At 40.5% G+C, this 18,280-nt stretch overlaps 1 long non-coding RNA gene across 1 annotated transcript; it reads left to right on the plus strand.

Moving 5' to 3' along the window:
- Positions 1-9,972: 9,972 nt before the first annotated feature.
- Positions 9,973-13,269, plus strand: LOC139650540 (uncharacterized). The gene is made up of 2 exons (XR_011695647.1): positions 9,973-12,088; positions 12,954-13,269. It is a non-coding gene; the product is annotated as an uncharacterized lncRNA (long non-coding RNA).
- The last annotated feature ends 5,011 nt before the right edge of the window (positions 13,270-18,280 follow it).

The following is an 18,280-nucleotide window of genomic DNA, read 5'->3' on the forward strand; positions in this document are numbered from 1 at the left end:
CAGACTCTTTCTCATCTGGGATTCAGAGGAACGCTCAACAGAAAACCGGTTTAGAACATTAGAAATGACTTTTTTAGAGACGACTTTTACTTTTATACTTTAAGTAAATTTAAGACCATGTGCTTTTATACTTTGACTTAAGTAAAGGATTTGAAACGGCACTTCAACTTCTACCAGAGTATATTTTTAGACGAGTATTTGTACTTTTACTTGAGTAGGGAATTTGTGTTCTTCTACCACCTCTGAGCGTGTAACATGTAACATGTAACATGTAACATGTAACATGTAACATGCAGCTGTCTGAGAAACAGTCAAAGTGCTGCTGAACTGAGTTTCGGAGCGGCTTGTTGAGCTGAAGATGGATTTTGTCTCCAGAAGAATCGTTTAGTTTTTCTCAGAGAAAAACCTTTTTTCTGAAATCTGCTGATTTAGTTCGACCAAATAAAGGCTTTGGCACATCTGATTTCACCCAGCCAGTTATATTTTGTTTTTTTTGTTTTAATTAACAAAGGAATAATATACAAACATTCAGGTAAACAACAGCAGCACATACAGATCAAATTTAAGGACACAAATGTATATGAGGAACATAGAGGGAAAATTTAAAACACTTCAAAGAATTGCATAAAAATAAAAACAGAAGTACATATATACACAAATATAAACATATCTTTAGTCAGAGGTTTCAGGGAAAAAAGTTCCATAATTAAATGTTTCAATAGCTTATTACTTTTTTTGTTGTTTAATAAACTGAGTGATTTAAGTAGAGAATTCATGTCTAGGAGAAAAGGTGAGATCTTAGGTAGTGATCGCCAGTTATATTTTGCTCTTTGTGATGAAAAAGGATATGATGTCATGTGTGATAGGACGGCCAATTTGAACATGAGAAGGACCTCAAAATGACCTCAAAACCCAAAACGTCTCTCGGTGCAAAATGGCGGCTCTAGAAAGAAGCCCTGGCTCTTTGGTCCTGAGGGACTGACACCAGAACCTGACGTTTACCGCTGAGGTTTTACATCCTGAAACATTTTCTCACATCAAACTCACAACAAAAACAAAACAAAAACACAACAATCTACTGAATAGAGCGAGCAGTGTGCAGGACCAACACAGGACAGATGCATGATGACTGCCACAGAAAACTGGGTCACTCTGCCATTCTCTCTCTCATTTATTTACACCTTCGCTAGTACACCACACACTCCACTGCTCTGCCCTCTGCTCACACACACACACACACACACACACACACACACACACACACACACTCACGCTACATGCATATATCCACGTCTCATCTCCTTTTTCCTTCCTATATATTTTCAGATTGAAAACTCACTCCATCAGCTGAACTTTTCCATCAGCGGCTCATGGATTCAGAATTTCACCAGTCAATACTATTTATTACAAGCCAAAGTAGCTTACACACACACACACACACACACACACACACACACACACACACACGTACACACACACACACACACACACACACACACACGTACACACACTGCCCTCTAGTGGGAAGTGTTTGTATTGTCAGCAGGTTTCTTTACACTGTCCATAATCAGTAAGGCTGGGAATAAAGCTTCTGTATGTTTCTATAGATGTTGTATCTGCTGTCACACACACACACACACACACACACACACACACACACACACACAGACACACACACACACACACACAAATGCACATGACTTATTAAAACCTCAGACTCTAAGAGGCCATTTGCATCCCAGAGAGATTCCCCTGAAGGGAGGGAGGAAGTGGCACACTGACACACACACACACACACACACACACACTGACACACACACACACGCACACACACACTGACACGCACACACACGCACACACACTCACACTGACACGCACACGATTTACAGGTGAATCATGATTCATCCCTTCCAAAATAAAAGTCCCCATGGCAACCTGTTAGCATAACAAAACGGTTGGTTGCTTGTAATGTTGCTGACGTAGGAACTGAAGCTGATCATGTTGCATCAGTGAGTCAAATAAATAATGAAAATGTAAAACATAAATCTAAAGTTTGGGGTCGATTCAGGTTACATTAGTTTATACGGTAACACTTTACAATAAGGTTACATTAATTAATAGTTTATAAAGATGACTATTAAATAATGAATAAGTTAATACCTTAGTTAACATGAACACCATTAGTAAATGATTACCAGACACATTAGTTAATTAAGGGTTTATTAGGACTTAAGGGGGGAATTAAATTATTATTAATGTACCCTTATTGTAAAGTGTAACCATTTATATTGTAAACCTCTTTCTCTCTCTCTCTGTCTGTTCATGATGTTATCCTGTGTTTTAGTTTTTGGTTAAACAGGAAATACAAAGCACTCACTAAACAAAGAGAGGAAAGAGAGGATACACACTATAAACACACACACACACGCACACACACACACACACACACACACACACGCACACACACACAAACAGGCCCTAGCACACATTTTCAAATAACCCGAGATGAAAATCATCAGGATATAGATTTATTTTGTCTGTACTTCTTCTAGAATAAAAACCAACACCGACTCTGGATTACTAAAAGGTTTATCTTCATACTTTAGATAATGCTAATCAGCGACGATTACTTAACATACTGTGGGCTAAAGTGTTAGCATGTGGTCCAGACAGATGGATCTACCAGAGACACAGAGAGGATTTCGGTGTCAGTCGTCTCCTCAGATGTTAAGAAACGAAACCGATGGACCAAACTCCCAAAAACTCAGGAGATGCAACATTCCAGCTAGCTAAAAGCATTCTGGGTAGTGTAGTTCGGTAACTCATTTTGTCATTCATGTAAATAATACTGAATGGATTTTTTTTAATTACTGTAAGTCAAGTGAGATGTTTGATGCTTCCACCGAACAGAGCGTGTTTACTTTTTCCAACCACACAGCCGAGGGCGTCAGGAGGAAAATTCAGGTCAGTCAACTACAACAGCCTGACTTTTCATGGTAACAGTTAGCGATTTTTAAAATGTAAACTACGTCTTTGTGAGCTGAATTTCAAGGTTTTTATCTTACAATTGGAGCCAATGACTTCTGGGTTGACGGCTAAAAACGGAACGTGGGAAGTCAGAGAGTAACGGGAGTAGAGCAAACGCATTGTTGATTTTGTTATTTTCATATTTGTTGATGGTAAGAAATGCATTAACAAACACCGGCCTTATCCTTTAAGACCGTCATCCTCAAAGTCCGGACTCCGGTCCGGATCCGGACCAAACCACAACTGTCTCCGGACTCTGAGCAAATTATACTTTTCATATGTATTATTTGTATTATCTGCGAGACTTCGCCGCAACGCAACGAGTCAAAATTCTCCGCTTTCTCCACTGCAAGCAGCGCTCTGAATGTCCGACTGCTCCGCTGTCTGTGTGAGGACGTCTACTCTGCTTTGGTTTGGTCGCGGACGCGACGTCATACTGTAGAGCCGCACTTTTTTTTTTCAAACTTTATTTTGCAAGAGACCGGTAGAATCAAGTTGACAGCGCAGCTCGTTTCGTCAGCTGTTAGCTACTAGCCTAGATTTGGAACGTGAATCAATCTAAAATGGCGTGTTCAAAGGTGGCCAGCCTGCAGTGAGTCTGCATTCTCAACAGTGAACACGGTGAAGAACGAGCACCGCAGCCGACTCACCAATGAACACTTGCATCAGTGTCTCTGCCTGGTCATCACACCTTTTGTGCCAAAGTTCAAAGTCTTGGCAGCAGACCAAAGGTGCCACTTCTCCCATTAAGCAACAGTGTTTGACACAATGTACAATAAATAGTTCTGGACTTATTTGATTCTTGGGATGGTTTTATTCACCTCTGGTGGCTGGGTGTGTGAACCGGTTTTGGGGGATGGGGATATTGGGGAAATGGTGATTTGTAGATTCTATTTAATTTAATTTTATATGTAATTTTATGTTTTATTTTATTTTATTTTATATATTTTATATAATTTATTTTTATATTATATTATATATATTTTATATTTAATTTTATATTATTAATTTAATAATTTAATTATAATTGGTTAAAAGCTTTACTGACCTTAATAAACGGACCTTTGTCTAATTAAACATTTTCTTTGTGGACCTTTAAGATTTGTATTTGAGTACCCCTGCTTTAAGACATCAAGCTCATTTCACCAGACTGCTCCTGCTGAGCAGGCCGGAGGCGGAGACAGAACAAACACAGCATGGAGCCATGTTAGACTGCTGCTGGGTGGAGCCTGGTGGCTGGCATGATACTGACGAATACAATGAAACACACACACACCTATTCAGCCTGCCCCTGCCCTTGAGGCACACCTGTATTCAACAATCAAATATTCAACAGTAATGACACTCTATCCTCCAAACTGTCATCAGGAACAAATAGAGACAGTGGAGAGAATGGAGGAGCTTAGGGTTTGCTGACTGTCCGACTTTACAGAGCAGTCAGACTGCAGCTGCTGGGTCATCAAGCTAAAGAGAAGAACTGTGCTGAGAGGATAGTTAACAATATGTAATGTAAAAAAATATTTTAAAACAAGTAAACAGTTTGTCCCCCACAAATGATGCAAGCACACCTTGGGCCAATCAGAAACAAGTAAACAAACGTTGTAGCGCCCCCATTAGGCCAATCAGAGCAATTGTAAAAATGTGTTTCGTCACACTTTCGTCAAAATCCAATCAGTGGTGTCCGAGTCCAGAGTCCAGAGTCCCTCCCTCCATTTCATTCAGGGACAAAAACATATTAGACTGCTGAACCTCAAGCTAGCCAACGCAGCGTCTTCCTTTTACTGGACCTGTGGTCAGTTCTTTGTGTCCATTGGTGACTTTGCCTCGGAAAGAGTGAGTATTATGTGTGGAGTACCCCAAGGTTCGATTCTTGGACCACTACTGTTTAATCTCTATATGCTCCCACTCGCACATGTCATACAGAAACACAAAATAAACTACCATAGTTATGCAGATGATTCACAACTGTACATATCCCTATCCCACGAGGACCTAGATCCCATACATTCCCTAACTCAGTGTATTGATGATATTAATCTATGGATGTCACAGAACTTTTTACAACTGAACAAAGACAAAACAGAAATACTCATCTTTGGTGCAAAGGCTCAGAGACAGAAAATTGCAGCTCATCTCAGTTCTCTGTCTCTGGAGAGCAAAAGTGAAGCTAGAAATCTGGGTGTAATCATAGACGGCGATCTAAATTTTAAGAGCCATATCAATCAACTCACAAGATCAGCCTTCTACCATCTAAAAAACATTTCAAAACTGAGGGGCTTTCTATCAAAATCAGACTCTGAGAAATTAATTCATGCATTTATAACAAGTAGACTAGACTACTGTAATGGTCTTTTCACCGGCCTCCCAAAATCAGCTGTGCGGCGACTACAGTTAATTCAAAAATCGATTTTAAAATTCTACTACTTGTTTACAAAGCTCTAAATGGCCTTGCACCTCAGTATATAACAGACATGCTAATTAGATACAAACCAGCAAGAACTCTCAGGTCCACAGGCAGCGGTCTTTTAACCGTCCCTCGTACTAACTCCAAAGCAGGGGATGCTGCCTTTTGTATTTATGCCCCAAGTAGATGGAACGCCCTGCCTGAGGACCTGAGAGAGGCCCCCACACTGAACACCTTTAAAACCAGGTTAAAAACCTTTCTTTTCACAACAATCTATGGCTAAGTTCTTAATGTGTATGTGTGTGTGTGTGTGTGTGTGAGTCTGTGTGTGTGTTTTGTATATTTTGACATTGGCATATTCTGCACTGATTCTTGTGTAACTGCACTAACACTGCAACACAGTATGCATATTGCATATGCATACTGTGTTGTCCTTTTATGTAAAGCACATTGTGTTGCCCTGTGTATGAAATGTGCTGTATAAATGAATTTGACTTGACTTGACTTGACTTATTGCGCTGGCACAGGTTTGCACTTTGAGTCTTGTTTTTATTTATTACTTACATTTTATGAATTGGATTAATTGTAAAACATGTTGTAACTCTTTTGATAAGTGCTCTATGAATATAGTGATTACGATTAATGTTAATATTATTAGTTACTATCTAGCGTTAGTGGCTATAGCTGCATGTTAACATATTCAGTTGTTTTGCTAAATTAGCCTGCTGGCTAGTTAGCTAGCTAACAAAGCCAAGCTGCCAGTTGTATGTTTTGAATAATATTGAAGTTAAAGGTTTCACTTGGCCCAGTATTTTAGCCCCCTCAATGCCCATATATACAGAAATACTAAATAAAACCAGTTAATGCCTGTTAATGCTCTTTGGAGTAACTAGTTTTTACAGTAAATTACATGAAACTTTAATGATTTCTCTGGGGAAACTTGGTCAACGCAGCTGCAGAGAAAGAAATATAGTTAATAAGCACAAATGTGATTTACACAAAAGTTAACGTAGCTAGTAGCAGCTAGCGTTAGCATGTTCACATTAACATCAGTGTGTTTGCTGGATAGTTAGCTAGCTAACAGTTTGTTCAGGTTAACTGAGCTGACTCTTCTCAAGCTACAACTCTTCATGTTTTGGAGTAGAGACTAGGGCTAAAGACAAGACAGTTTACTGTGTGTGTGTGTGTCATTACAGTCATGCCAGAGGTGGGAGTAAGTCACACATGTGCAAGTCTCAAGTCTTAACCTTCAAGTCCCAAGCAAGTCCCAAGTTACTGTGGTGAGTATCAAGCAAGTCAAGTCGAGTCCCTGCTGTAAGTCAAGCAAGACAAGTCAAGTCATTGCTCAGGTCAAGCAAGTCACAAGTCAAGTCATACGAAATTCTGATGATCTACCCCAGTTTCCACATTTAAATCAGTTAAAAGACAGTGGTCATGAAAAGTTGAGTTTTATTTTCAACATTAACGAAAACTGTTGCAGCCTGCTTACATCTTATAAATCTTACTGATATTTGACATTTTGTGGCGATCAATAACGAGCCTCCTAAATGAACAAGTAAATATTTAATAAAAAAAAGTCAAGTCCTTTGGAGTCATCTGTCTCAAGTCTAAGTCAAGTCTCAAGTCATGAATACCAAGTCAAAGTCAAGTCAAGTCTTTTATCAATGTTAGTCAAGCAAGTCTCAAGTCCTCAAATTTGCAACTCGAGTCTGACTCGAGTCAAGTCATGTGACACGAGTCCCCCATCTCTGAGTCATGCAGCCTTTTTAGAATTCCTACAGAGGGAGGAGACAGAACGGCGAGCCAATCGTTCCATCTCAAGTTCTCACACACACACACACACACACACACACACACACACACACACACACACACACACTTCATTCTTATTATCTTACTGTTACCTACCTTGGCCTACAGTAAGCCCTTTCATTCTGGTAACAGAAGAAGCTGCGGTCAGTCTTCAGACAGAAAACGAACCACCGACTTGTTTATTTGGATTTCTGCTGTAAAACCAGGCTGCTGGAAACAAGATAAGACTAAATTCAGCTGTAATTACACCTCTGGGGAAACTGGGTAATGGCTGTTTACATGCGAAACAGAAAATTCAGGATTCTTGCACCTCTCATTCTTACACCTGGAACCACCTGCAGCAAACCAGAGCTTCAAACTTGTGAAACAGGTCGACCCTGCCCTCCGTCTGCCCCTCCCTCTCTTGTTGCCCCGGGTGACTCCCTTTAGCCACACCTGATTCCTCACCGGCCAATAGGCTGAGCCCGGGGAGCTGACTGAAGGGGCGAGGACACCAGCCTTTATAAGACTGAGTTACTGACCGCCACCGTCCCTAAATACGCTCCCAACACACACACATCACTCTCTAAACGCTCCCAACACACACACATCACTCTCCACACACTCCGAACAGAGCAGCAGCCATGTCTTTCCTCGGGGGGATGCTGGGTGGGAAGACCGACATGGTGGATACGGTCGTGATTCAGCGGGTGAGTACAGGTTGGAAAACAACAACCAGTATGGAATAAATGTTTGCCACTCACGCACACCGTTGTTCTGATGACTAATCAATTTCTATATATAATTTATACAAGTAAAAACATGAGAGTCAACTTTACTGTTTAGTGTTTTGGTGTTCAGTGTTTTGGTGTTCAGTGTTTTGGTGTTCAGTGTTTTGGTGTTTTGGTGTTCAGTGTTTTAGTGTTTTAGTGTTCAGTGCGGCTCTCTGTGGGAAGCTTGAGGTTGCAGTCTGTCTGTGAGACCGGACAAAGTGAGATCTGAGTCTTTGTGTTTTTCTTTCCATTGCCTTCCTGCTGCTGCCAGCAGAGTCACATGGGAAACTCTCATATTGGCACAAAGTTTTGTTTGTATTCTTTTTGTTAAAGTCTGAGGCAGAATAGTAGTATTGCAGTATAGTCAGTATGAGTCAGCCTCAGCCTGCAGGTTTACCTGTCTGGTGACATTCCTCTTACAGCTGCTCAGTGCTGAATGAGTCGACAGGTTGTGAATCGATCCTGTCCTTCCCCTCCATCAACTCTCATCAGCTTTAACTGAATGATGGCAGGAGGGTGACAAAACCTTTCCAATAGTGAGATGTTAATTAGATTACAAACACAACCTGACTGTTTTCACCACAGACCTCAGTCGCCTTATTACACCTGGGAATTGTATTGTAAAGTATTGCTTTGTTTTAAGGGATCACAAGCCAAAAAGGTTGAAACCACTGGCCTCGACCACTAACGAAGCGCTGTATGGTGCAGATTAGGTTTCTGTGAAAGGGCTGTTTAGATGCCAGACAACATCCTTTGAAACTGAGATGAGTCTGTTTTCTGTTGAGCAGAAGCGACAAGTCGACAAGGAAGACGAGTCGATTTGAATGTTATTCAAAACTCGTCCCTGTCCTGTCTCTTCCCTGCTGCTCAGGGTTCGAGTCTTTCTGCCTTACAGTGGTTTGTTCCAACGTGGAAACACGTCAGAAATGCTGGTCTGGAATGACACCTAGCACTGTGGCAGGACTGCACTGCTAAAGCCATACAAGGCAAAATGAACAACCTAAACACACCAGGGGAACCTGGGGACACTGGCACACCAGGGGAACCTGGGGACACTGGAAGTTAATAATAACAATAATAATAATAACTTTAATTATAATAACCTTATTTATATAGCACCTTTAAAAACAAAACAAGAGTTTACAAAGTGCCTTTGACAGTCAAAATAAAAGCAGAATTTTAAAAAGGGCAATGGAACAGTGTGAAACAGGAATTAAATTAAGAGAAGCCCAAAATAATTGATAATCGATCCCTGGAAATTATCTCTTTTTCAGTTCAACAGTGTCAATAACATCAAACATCAACATAGACAGATATCAGCATCATGCATCAGCATCATCATCAACATGACTGGCACAACATACAATATACACAAATTACCACAAGACAGAAATCACAGACAATATTTACAAGATTTACACAAGAGTTTTAAAGCAGGTCCATTTGTCAGAGTTAGTGAGAAGCGTTCAGAGTCCTTATTGCAGTGGGGAAAAAAATGTTTTTAAAACGGGATGATTTGGTGGGCAGGGACCTATAGTGCCTCCTAGAGGGCATCAGTTGGAAAAAGTTTTCAGCAGGGTGAGGGGGGTCAGAGATTCTTTTTTTTGCTCTTTTGATTGTGCATTTGTGAAATAGTGATTCAACTGATGGGAGGGAGGTGCCAATAATCTTGGAAGATTTATTGACTATGTGGTGCAGTTTTTTGTGTGTGTGACTGTCCGAGCTGCCATACCAGACTGTTATGGATGAGGTGAGTATGCTCTCAATGATGGCTGTGTAAAACTGAAGGAGGAGGTTTTGTTTTACTTTGAATTTTTTGAGCTGTCTTAGGAAAAACAGTCTTTGCTGGGCAGTAAAAATGTTCTCTGTTCTTCAATCCATCTCAAACTGTAAAGATGTTCTCTGTTCTTCAGTCCATCTCAAACAGTAAAGATGTTCTCTGTTCTTCAGTCCATCTCAAACTGTAAAGATGTTCTCTGTTCTTCAGTCCATCTCAAACTGTAAAGATGTTCTCTGTTCTTCAGTCCATCTCAAACAGTAAAGATGTTCTCTGTTCTTCAGTCCATCTCAAACTGTAAAGATGTTCTCTGTTGTTCAAACTGTAAAGATGTTCTCTGTTCTTCAGTCCATCTCAAACAGTAAAGATGTTCTCTGTTCTTCAGTCCAGTCCAGTCTTTGGAGATTTAATTTGTAAAATGATAAATGACCAAATTGATCCAAAATTGACAATATCGGGGAAGGGAGTATATGGGGTTGGAAATGTATAAGAGAAGGTCGTCCGCGTAAAGGGAGCGTTTATGGACCAGGCCGTAATGAGTGATGACCTCAACCCTATCATGGCTGCGAAGCCAGATGGGTAGAGGCTCGATAGCTATATTAAACAGCAGGGGTGAAAGTGGGCATCCCTGACATGCCCCACGCTGGAGAGGAAAAGGCAGTGATTGAATGCCGTTGGTAAGTACAGATGCATACAAGCATACAATCCAAGAGATAAATTTAGAATCATTTTTCTAAGAAACTACCAATTTAAGAAAATAAATCAAAATTGATTATCAAACAAAGTTAAGATAGAAAAACGTTTTAGCCTATCACATACACACACAGTCTATCTGGCGCGCGAAGTTAATGGCTGTGTATCCGATCTGACCCTTCCGACACAAACGGACAGAACAGAAACGCAACCGGTGTCATCCATTCCAATCTTTGTGGTAGCCTACTTTGCCCTTGGCCAGAACTGACACATTTAATACTGGTAATGCTTTGGAAGTGTTTTGTATTTACTAGGCTATTTGAAATTGATCAAACACATTAGGTTTATATGTAAACCTAATGCCCGTGCAGTGCACTAGTTCTCTGTTCTGTAAAGATGTTCTGTTCTTCATCTCAAACAGTAAAGATGTTCTGTTCTTCATCTCAAACTGTGAAGATGTTTTTTTTGTCACACCATGGACAGTGCCTCAGCAAATGAAAAATGATGTTTTGTCTCCAAAAATCAGACAAATCACTGATGAATTCAGATGTGTGGTGCATTGTTTATGTTTTTTGATTGGGTTAGGTAATAATGAGCGGGACAGAACATGATAAACGTCTATGTAAGTGCTGAAAACAAGTATAATACTATAATTATTATTTTAATTGTGGTGAAAACCAGTACAATTTGGTAATTTGGTTTGCCTCGCAAGGTAATTGGTTACCTTGCGAGGCAGCTGGATTCGCGAGATCATGATCACGCGAGAATCCATCTTGCCAGGCTTCAAGTTATGCGTTTGTGGCCGAACCACAGTGGTTCGGACCAATCAGCGTCCTATGAGGGCAGCTGGGGGCGTGGCTTAGGTGTGACGACAGCAAGAAGCGACTGTTCGTTCACAACAATGGCGGCTCCTAAAGAGGCTAGCGTAGATGCTGCTATAACATCAGTTATTTCTGAACTGGAGAGTAAGAGTGCCCTTTATGCGCAAATTTTCCTTACAAAGACAGCAAGAATTGTCTACCAACATGCTAACTACACAGTTTGTTGTTGTCTTTCCTCTTCGGCGCTGTCCTACTACGTCATATGGTTCGCTGATCTGATTGGTTGAAGTTAGCCCTTGATGGACCGTGATAGACAGATGGTTCATCCAATCACCTGTCAAGTATTTTCTGAAAGTGCCTGCCTTTTTCCAAACAGTTTCCAAGAACGACTTTCCAGATGGTTCTGTGTAACAAACCATCTGGCGCGTCAGGTTAGGTAATTGGTCCATCTGGGAAAATGATGACTACATTGACTTTCAAACTCTTCTGTGATTGTCTATACTTCTGGTACTCAATTTCAATGAGTGATCATTTGGAAACACTGTTAGTCGAGGCCTGTAGCTCACGGTGTGTATTTCGTCTGATGCTGTGCTAACCTCTGACCTTTGACCTGGTTGCTCTGCAGCTGTCTTCGCCAAGGAAAAGGTGAAGGAAGTCCTGGGAGGAGGAGATGACAAGAAAGAGGGGGAGGAGAAGAAAGGAGCAGGTCCCGTCACTGAAAATCAGGAGTCAAGCAGTGGAGGAGGAGGTGGAGGAGGAACTGGAGCAAGCGGAGCGGAAAGTGGTGGAGGAGATGGAGGAGGTACGTATGGAGGGCGCTCAGGTACAACTCAGAGGGCTTTGGAGCACAGACTGGGGATAAAGAGGTTAGGATACTAGGGTTCAAGGAGCGAGGGGTAAAGGGGCTGTGGCTAAAAATACTAGGGCTAATGAAGCTAGGACTAAAGAGGCTAGGGCTAAAATGGCTAGAGATAAAGGGGATAGGGCTAAAAGGACTTGGGCCAAAAGGACTTGGAAAGAGGCTAGGGCTAGGACAAGACTAGGTTTCGCAGTAAATGCCACAGTAACCTAAATTTGGAAACAAATCCAGATTATTATTACTCATTTAATTATATTAATCAATTATATTACTGAATGAATCAACATCCACACCACAACAAGCTTTTTCACATCGACAGTCCTCCTGGCCCAGCTGTGATTTACATTATAGCCTTTTCCACAAACATGGCTGATGTACTGCTGCTGGTCACAGATCGGTTAAGAAACTTTGTCTCCTCTGATTTATTTTGTGTTTGAATACAGTTTATAACACAATACAGGTGTTGTGATTGACGTACTTTCTTTATGGTGTCTTTAGTCTACAAATAATAATGTGATTACCTTATAATACATATTTGCACGTCCGAACACATTTTTATACATTTTTTTCCCCCATCTGGACAGCTGATAATGTGAATAACTAGCGATGCACACTCACAGCCGCCTCCACTTGTAAATCTATCAGTGCAGATGCGGCATCTTTATCCCCATTTATTATTTGCTTATTGTTGTTTCCAATCTACATTGAGTTGTTTTAATTATTTGCTGTATTATCACTCAGTACTCTCCATTCATCTTACTCTTATCTGTATCTTCTTTCCCCGTCTTTTAATTTTCATCATTCTCAGGTCTCAATTTGACAGACAATCTGGGCAATATCGCCGGAAACTTGTTTGGAGGGAAATAAGATGACAGAAACCTCCAGACCAGGACCTGATGAAAGAAAACCTGATTCTCCTGATTGGACCTTCACCTTCAGTCCATCTAAACTCCATCTGCACTGTCCTGCTATCCAGCCCAAATGCTGAGATGAGTCTAGAAATATGTATCTATACTTTTACACAGATAATAATGTAATTGTTACTTGTATTAATACAAGCACAAGATCATGATTAAATGTTTAATGGAGCCTATCCATTTAATAAAACGTTACTCAAACAACAACACCTCTCAGTACCGTACCTGTTTGTGGTGTCCATATACATTTTAAATCAACAAAATGTATCAAAAAGCTTTAAAAATGATGGATTCTTACATTGAAAAGTGAAATGTATAGTTATGTATAGGAAAATACAGGAAATCTGTTGAGTGCGGTTGGGAATATTACTAAACTGGGTTAAATGTTACATTGTGTGAATTTATCAGTTCTCACGCCCTATTCATACACAACTAATATCACCAGGAAACGTCAAGCGATTTGTAAGAAATGTGGCGATCACTGGTGATTTTAATGCAGTCTAGTCAGTTTAATGCATTTGCCATGTCTGTAATTTGTAACGTTAAAATTTAATGAAGAGCTTAGAGCCCAGATGCATTTAATAGACCAGGACTTTGTAACATGTGTAGCGTGTAGAGTTGAAAATATCAAATTTAGAATTTAGTAAAGGTATGGAAATATGAAACTTTGATCAGATATCAATGAAGGATGAAGGATGAAGGAAAAACAGACCTTTACTTGGCTATACTAATCAGTAGTAATAGTCATCAATCTGAAGATCATGAGATCTTTTCAGTTCAGGGAGTACTTTTCTCTGCAGAGAAGGAAATACAGAACAACCAACTTTATAGTGAATGAATACATTTATTACCTACCTACTAGACAAACAAACAACTAACCATGTAATACATGAAATGGGTGAAATGTGTGATAAATGGACAGATGATAAACCAGAATAAAACACTAAACTATAGGTTGAATAATGAAATGAGAATGAAATAAAACAAAATGAGAGTGAAATGAAAATAGACTGAGAAGGAAAGTAATATTGGGATGAAAATGAAATGAGAATTAGGGATAATTATTGGCAACAGTAAATAGTGTTATGTCAATTTAGATTGTTAAACCGGAGAAACGAGGCGGGTCGCTCTAAGGGATCAATCAGACTATACTAACTTTCCAACCCGGTCTCACGGCAGTTCATGAAATAGTCACAAGATTTTATCTATTGATTTGTGTACATGGACACAATTTTTCCATTTTTTTTCGTGATACTCAGCATGACTTTTAAACTAATGTATTTCAGTTGGAAGTATCTTTTGTGCCCGCAGCACATTTTTTGGCTGGACCGCAACAGCGGGGCCAGCCCTACAAACGCGAATGTCTGTCACTGACTGACTGACTGACTGACTGAGTGATGAAGTTACACCATTGGTCGGCCGTGGCACGTGGCACATCATAGGATCACAGAGCCAGAAATTTCAGTTTCGTTTTCTCCGCCGTCTAGTTTCTCCGCTGAGATCAGGAGCCCGTTTCTCCCACACAGTAAGCAGGCTGACCAATATCATGCATGTAAACTGAAGCTAAAGTAGAATCTATACAATTATATCATATCACCGTTTATGTCGATGCATATGCACGAGCTCAGTCCACCTGAAGCCCCTCTGTTCTGAGAGAGACACAAACAAGCATGGAGGTTTCATCACGCCGAGGGCTTATTGCCGACCTTCCCGAAGTTTCCCGGGGCCACGGTTCCGGCCAGTGGCGCTAGCTGGGCGCCGATTTGTTCCCGATGATCCGGCCGAGATTTCAGCCGGGGTCCCGGCGACGATGCGCCCCCGGTGTCCGGCGAACAGCGTTTTCGGCACCGACGGGTAACAGAGCGCCTGGCGCTTGGATCGACAGGATCGATGCGGGCCATGGGCGCGGTGGACACGACAGCGGTGGAGATAGAGACGGGACGCGCTGGAACGATCAGTATGGATTATTCTGTATTAGCAGTCTACAGCGGAGTTTGTTACACCATTGGTCGGCCGTGGCACGTGACACACTCATACACGGTCCAGCCATATACTAGGTTTTGACCTAGTCTTGTTTTTCTATCAGTCGGGACTCAGAAAGTAGTGTGACACTGAAATAAAATGGTGGCCAGTCAGGGTGTTGTGGTCAGGGTGGTAGATGGGCGAATACGTTTGCCTTCGATGCCGACAACCGGGGTTTGATTCCCAGTGTGTTCAAAGTACATTTCAACCTTAAGCCACATTTAAATTTTTAACAAACGTTTTTCTTATTTAACCATGACCAAACCATTTCTCTAACCTTAACCAAGTTGTTTTAGTTGCCTAACCATAACCATAACACAAGTTGTTTTATTTGCCAAAACTTACGTTTTCAAATTCTTGGTGGAGAAACATAATTCAGGTCATGGTGGAGGCATGTTTTTTCATGAAAAAATTGCAAAATCGTGTCCATGTACACGAATCAATAGATTACATTTTCGTGACTATTCAAGAACTGCCGTGAGACCGTGTTGAACTTTCCTGATTGAACTAGGTGATCATTTTAGTAAAGCTTTTGCATCAACTCTCAGCAGACAGACATGGAAAATGTTTCAGCCTACTTGCCGGGTCCATCAGGAGGTTTTGACCGTGTCGAAGCTGGTTTCCTGAAGATCAGCGAGTCTGGTAAGCTCGGCAATAGTCGGGTGGCCTGGCAACAACAAACAATGGAGTTGGAGCAGATCTTTGGAAAAAGATGCTCTTTCAGGTGGATGTCCTAGCAACTGGCTTTCCGCTGTCGACCGGACTCCAGGCAGGATGAAGCAGGAGGCTTCGGCAGGCTGGTCGGTGGTCAGCTGAGAGAGTTGACTGGAGCTTCTGGCTTCTCTAACTTTTACTAATAAACTGAACTTTAAAATAACAAACAACAGTCTTTGCGGTTCTGGTGATGATAAAAGCGAGGCTCAACTTAGTAGTATACGTAGTATAGTATAGTCGGGGCGTGAAGCACTTAGTTCTCTAAGTTTGGATCGGCATCGTAGCTTCCAGTATGAAGCTCGGGGCACGAAGCGCACAAGGTGACAAAGAACTCAGACTTTTATAGTTTTTCCGAAATCCGCCTACATTTCTTTGTTCTGGAGACAGCCAACGCCCGTGGTAAGACAGAGAGACACATGAGGATACCTCTCTCAACTACTTTAGTAACAAGCCTATGTAATGATAAAGATTTAGAATAACGCGTTTGGATTTTACATACTCAGCCAATTACTGTTGTCAACCGGTGAACATTATGAAACCTGTAAACAAACACTTTTGCATAAAACTTTGATATTTGAGATTGCATAAAACCATTACATGAAACATGATTAGACAATAAAACTTTCACTGTTCAATCTTTGCTGTGAACTGAGTTGTTTTAGCAGAATAGCCTAGATACATACTTTATAATCTTAACATTTAAATCACAAATACATGGTAACTTTGGTGGTTAATATAGGGAAACAATGAAATAGAACATAATTATTGATGTGGGGCCAAGAATGGGTAAATATAATCAGACCTTAGGTAGCAGTAGCAGGGAATAACTGGGTCCAACTATTGGGAGGATAATTAAAACACTTAAGCATATACGATTAACCAATTTAGTATATAATTCACACTATTCTAAGAACTCATTGGATACATTAAGAAATACAAAGTGGAGAACAAGACTAAACCAAGAATGAAAAGAATTTATGGATTTACAAATTTTATGGTGCTATCCTCTTTTTAGTTGGCTCTATCCAACTAAAAAGAGAAGGGAGAAAGCAATTCCTGATCCTTTTGGTAACATGATACAAAATGTATTTAATTATCTAATGTGACTAATTGTCCAACATCAATTCAATACAACTCAGTCTTCTGGTCCAGATAAAAAGAAATCTTCTTATTTTAATTTGTGTGAGTCTGTGTGTGTGAGGGAGATCCTGGTCTGCAGTCTGATGTGGCTTGTAGATAAAACTTGTACATTTCAGAAGAGTTGTCTGATTGGTGGAGGAGAACCCCCTCAGTCTTGGTCAGCCTCAAGGTGACACTTTTGTAGCTTTAAAGGTGAAGGGTCATTTTTGTTCCTGCTACTCAAGGGTCCATTTTGAGCTGCGGAGACCTGGTTCTGCTACAGAGGTGAAAGGACATTGTAGGAGCCAAATTCATATTTTAGTCACACAGTATTTACATATTTATATTTCTTTATATTTGTTTATAATTACTATATTTTATGTATAATGCACATTAATCTGTACAATTAGAGTAATTAGTAGTGTTAACTATTTACATTTTATGCATGTGTGTTATTAGTAGTAAACTCATTGAGAGAAATATGTTCATGTCTCTTTAAGATGGGACCGGCATATTTGCCGTGGATAGACAGGCACAGGAATAGATCGCGGATATATATGGATACCAGGCTGTATTTATCTATTAGATTTCTTATTTTTGAGCAAGTTTACTTTGTATAGACAATGTGGATCAATAAACCCACATTTGCTTTCATTCAGAAGAGGAATCAGTGTGAGTTAATTTAGTTAGAGAAGAAACACGTGTCGACTTAAGGTTCGCACTCTCATGCCAGTATTGGATTGTATATTAGTCGGAAAACTTACTCCTCACGGAAAAAGAAGCTTTCATGGAATAAGGATTGGATGGATTACTTTTTGTAAAAGGAAAATGCTGAAACGAGGAGCCAGCCTATTCATGGATGGAGTCTGGTAAGCTGCCAAGTGCGCATACAAGCTAGCTGCAATATCTCCGTGATTCTGGAAAATTCCTTTGGTAGCTTCGATAGCGTGACTCTAGGACTGTCAATCAAGTTCACGTGGATTAAGTGCATTAACAGTACTACATGCAATACTGTGAAGCAATATAGAGCCCGATTGAAACGCTACGATGCAAGAACAGGGGGAACAGTCATCCACCAAAAAGAGACAAGTAAAAATGACAGATAAAGCTATAGAGGAAAAAAGGAATAAGCTTATACAGTTAAGGAGGAGTAAGCTAGCTCAGCTAACCGGCAAGACTAATGAGATTGAGCACCTCATGGATGATGATGCTAATGTAAGCACTGTAAAACAAAAGTTGAGAGTTGATTACCAAGAGTTTGTCAGAGAATTTGGAGCGTAACTATGTCATACAACAGTTCATGTCTGAAGAGGAACTTACAGAGGATCAGCTTTGTTGGTATGAACCTAAAGCAAGTGAGTTT

Source organism: Centroberyx affinis, unplaced genomic scaffold (assembly GCF_046629955.1).
Source record: "Centroberyx affinis isolate AG114_WGS23_722 - 3 ecotype Tasmania unplaced genomic scaffold, CSIRO-AGI_Caff_v1 ptg001507l_1, whole genome shotgun sequence".
NCBI lineage: Eukaryota > Metazoa > Chordata > Actinopteri > Beryciformes > Berycidae > Centroberyx > Centroberyx affinis.